At 49.9% G+C, this 4,499-nt stretch overlaps 1 long non-coding RNA gene across 1 annotated transcript; it reads left to right on the forward strand.

The window, feature by feature from the left end:
- The first annotated feature begins 439 nt into the window (after positions 1-439).
- LOC125696267 (uncharacterized) lies at positions 440-3,259 on the forward strand. Its single transcript, XR_007378255.1, has 3 exons — positions 440-587; positions 1,367-2,729; positions 2,984-3,259. It is a non-coding gene; the product is annotated as an uncharacterized LOC125696267 (long non-coding RNA).
- Positions 3,260-4,499: the final 1,240 nt, after the last annotated feature.

Genomic DNA, 4,499 nt, shown 5'->3' on the forward strand with positions numbered 1-4,499 from the left:
AGCCATAAGCAGCGGCGCCCTGGGTTTTGCACGAGGTCTCCTTTAGCAGAAGGACTTCTGCACAGCACAGGCAAGAAGTTAGAAAGGTTAGGTGTGAGGCTGCACGACCAGCAATGGGGAATCGTGAATGCGTGCAGTGCTTTGGGTCAGACCCTCCACGTAAGGAGCTCCTGGGCCACCTCCCCGATGCCCTGTGTGGGTTCATGCCTCTTCCTCGTGCTTTCAGCCCCCAGAAGGATGCTGTTTCGTGGCCACTGGAGCTCAGATGAGTTCCCCCCCATGGAGCAATTTGCAGTGCTGGTCCCTCCAGCTCACTGCTCGCTGCCGCTTCTCCCCGCCAGCTTTTGCAGAGCGCTTGGCGCGGTGCCTGGCAGCCTTTCACTGCTGCCTTTTCATTCCCCTTAATTCACTGCCTTTCCTTGCAAGGAACAGAGGGAGAGCTTGTTCCAGCAGACGGGCCCCATCCGCTCCTCCCGTCCGAGGGCTGGGAAGAAGGGATGGAGGCGAACGAACTCTCCCACCCCTCCGGGGCCCCGCGGACGCGCTGCTTCCCAGAAAATACGGTAAAAAGCCTTCAGCCTAAAAATGTAAGTCTGATCTCATGACACAGGGTGGCCCTGCATTCCTCACCTCTGACATAACCCGCTGGGAGTGTGCTCGCGGAAAAACACAAACAAGATGTACTGGGGTGGCTGGCGGCAGGGCCAGGCGGCTGGCAGATGTGTGGGGTGGGAGAGGAGCCCCTGCTGCCCTGCAGACCATGAGCACAGAGCGTTCTTTGGCGGTGCACGAGCCCACGACTTTGTTCACCCACCTTCCTCCCCCAGCCCCAACCCCATGCTGGGGTCGGTAGAGTGGTAACGGAGTTGGGAAGCACACAGAGGGGAGCTGAGCTCCTCCGAGGGGTTTTGCTGAGAGTGTTTTTAGGGACTTGTGTTTTTGCAGTGGGTTGGTGGTTGTTATTTGTTGTCTTGGTTTGGAGATTTTTGTAGGGCTGTGGTGAGGAAGAGGTGGCGGGAAGAGGCTGCTGGGGTGCCCTGGTTGCAGTCTGCACAGGGTCCCTTTGGGGCACAACCAGAGATTGTGACACCAAAACCCCCGCACAGTAAAACCAGTGGACCTGGAGCCTTCTGCTCCCCCCAGCAAATTGCTCAGCACCATCCTATAACCTCCTGCTCCCATCAGCAGTGATGCCAGGGGGTGCATCTGCTCTAAGTGCACCATGCATAGGTGCAAGCTGTACCCCAAAGAGCACCTGTGGGTGTCACGGGGCAGCGATTCCTCCCTTGTGCATACGGAAAGGTTTGCCAGGGATCACAACCGAGCTGTCCTCCCATCTCACCCACTTGTTTACTTTCTTCTGCAGATGCCCTAAACCTTGACGACGACCTATTTTCCCTTCTGTTGTGCAAAGCTTCTTTCCTAGAAAGCGGCTTTGCAATTCTCGGTCCAACCAGCCGAGCTCTCCTCAGCGTGTGAGCAGGGAATCCAGCTCCAAATGGCTGGCAGGTTTAGCTGAGCTCCAGCACACCCCGAACCCACACGCAGATGAGCTGGGAGACGTGGTCAGATGCTACCTGAAGCCGTCCTGTGAGACTGCTGGCTCCGAGGGAGCAGATGAGCAGCAGTCAGCCTTCGGACCCAGTACTCACAACTCACTTTTCCTTATTTCTCATTCAACCGTTTGCTTCTGCTGCAGCAGACAGCAGAGCAAGGAGAAAGCTTTTCTTTCCTGCAAGGATTTCTCCCCTCTTTCTGCTCTCACTGTTCCTGAGCACAGAAAATACCTGATTGTCTTTTTTTTCTTTTGATTTCCCATTTCGAAAAAAAGGGATTATTTCCTAAATAATTCTCCCCACAGTAATTCCTAGTTTTCAGGGTGACTGCTCCTTTGGCAGAGGGAAAACAAGAAAGAAGAGGAACAAACGTAACAAGAAACAGTGGTAACAAGAGAAACTACTGTTCAAATTGGCTTCTGCAGAGCACAGTTTGCACCCAGAGCAGCACGGTGCTTTGCTCATGGCTCCCATCCTCTTCTCAGCTGCCCCTTTGCCCAAGGGCTCTTATCCTTGCTGCTTCCCAGTGCCAGAGTCATGCTTGGGTTGACAGCAGCACAGGTGCTGTCTCCTTCTCTGCTCACTTAAGTTTTCCACTATTTATTTTCTTCTCCATCCCTAACCTACCACCCAAGGTTTTTTTTTAAGTTAACTCAAACTCAGTGCTGATTTATTTTAAGGTTTTAAGGCTGTAACCTGAAGCCAGAGACATAAAATTAGCCTTGCAAGCTCCAGCTGGCCAGCTGGGAGCACAGGTTAGGGATTCATCTGACAGCAGCAATGGTTTGGGTTGAAGATTACTGCTTGCTCCCTCCTGCAGCTTGGCATTGTAGCCAACCCTGCTCTTGTCCAGATGGATGAACTGCTCTGTGTGGAAGCAAAACACACGGCGTGAAGCCTGATGTACCAGGGACAGGGCCTGTTAATGAAGCAACTCATGAACCTTCCAACACATACACATGCACACACATGCTTTGTCCAAACAGCTGAAGTCACCAAACTTACCTTTATTGCCAGGGCCTCCCAGCATTGTGGTTGTTATGTCCATGCTGGAGCATGGCTGCTATATGCATCCGACCTGCAGAGATGCTGGAGGAGACCCGGGTCACCCAAATGCCAGAGAAATAACACATTTGTGGTGCATCAGCACTTTCCTTGGCTGGAGATAGCAAGGTACCTGTCGTGAAGTGTGTGCAGCTGAAAAGGCAAAGGGATGTAGAGGCCTACTGAAACCCTCCTAAAAAAGTGTTACCAGTCTGAGATTATAAAGGGAGTGAGCTACTGGGAGCACTAACTGATCTCCTTGCTGCTCGGGAAGCCATAGGACTGGTGCTTGGAAGAACAATTGATTCTCCTATGTGTCCTGACCTTCCCTAGATGTACAACCAACAGTCTGTGTGTGGATTCTCTTGTGTCTATTGTCATAGATTGGCTTGGGTTGGAAGAAACCACAGAGACCATCCAGTTCCAGCTCCCTGCATGGGCAGGGATACCTCCCAGTACCTTCAGCCCAGGGGCTTGACCACCTCCAAGAATAGGTAATTATTTCCTGTGAAATAACATGATTCCTATTGTAACTACACAAGTTATGCCTGGAAAACCCAAGGAGTCCTTGACTGAAGCTTTTCTTTGAATTTCAGTAGCCCTGCAAATAATTCTCCTAGATTTGCAGAGGAGTTCTGAACGTGGCATTAGTCTGAGCTGATATGAAATAAAGTGGTCTCTGGGAGAGTTATCCAGTCATGGTATTTTTTTTAAATGCACATTGAAATGCAAACAAGTATGGAACTGGTTGATGGGTAGACATCTGTCCTTATTTATGCAGGGATTATTGGGCACCTGGGAACCTTGCTGGTGAGCAGGATCAAGCTCTTGGGCCCTAAGCAAGTGCATTTGTGTCCCCACTGCAGGCTAAAATGAAGCATCCTTAAAGCATCTCTGCAGCCAGTGGGCTGGACTGCAGCTGTGTCTGCTTATCACAGTCAATGTGGTGCATGCAATAACTTCACCCAAAATGCTGAGCAGCCTGTCCATATAGTCCATCTGGAGGTGCAATTTGGGTGCTATGAACACACAGGGAGTGTGATCTTGGCAGATACCTTTATCACTGAAACAGCACTACTATATCTCCAGTTTCATGACTTTTGTCCATTCCAAAGCCAAAACTGAGAATGTGTATGTAATGAATAACCTCTATTTAGAAGTGTTCTGTGGTTGCACCTATAGGCTTAGACTTAAGGTCAAATTACTGATTTAATAACCAGAGGTGCATCAGCTGATCCATGCAACTAACCAACTTCCTGCAGGAGTTACACCATGTCTTCTAAGCTTCTGCCTCAGTTTCCAAAATTGTCATCCCTTAAGCAGTCATTCTGAATGCCTGAGCAACCTGAATGCCTGGTGGCATCTGGGGTGGCCTAAAAGTCATCCTACAGCTGAAATCCATCCATACTAATGCAGATCTCCTGCCTCGTAGGTGGGACCTGAGGTCTTTCCAAGACTGCAATATAGCTGTGCCATGGCTAAGGATGTAATCCTCCAACCTCCTCCTTTTCTGATAGCCAAGCACAGAAAGAGAAGAGAAAGGACGTTATCATAGAGTCATTAAAGTTGGAAAAACCCACTGAGATCATCTAGTCCAACTATCACAACACATAGATCTGTAATATTCAGTTATAAGCTAAAAACCTAAGCATAGTTTCCATGCCAAACTTGACATTTCCTTTCACATTCCCTTCCAACTGAAGGAATCGAGAAAGAGAACACAACCCTGTCTGTAGTTGCTTCTGGGCAGGAAAACCCCATCACGCTTCCCCCCCCTGCAGCTGGGAAGGACCATCAGATTGATGATGGAAGGTCATATATCATATATTTGCTGATTGTTTTCCACAGAACTGCAGCCCATGGCTGCCCAAGGATGAAGAACCAGCCCCTCAGGACTCA

This window comes from Lagopus muta, chromosome 7 (genome assembly GCF_023343835.1).
Source record: "Lagopus muta isolate bLagMut1 chromosome 7, bLagMut1 primary, whole genome shotgun sequence".
Classification (NCBI taxonomy): Eukaryota; Metazoa; Chordata; class Aves; order Galliformes; family Phasianidae; genus Lagopus; species Lagopus muta.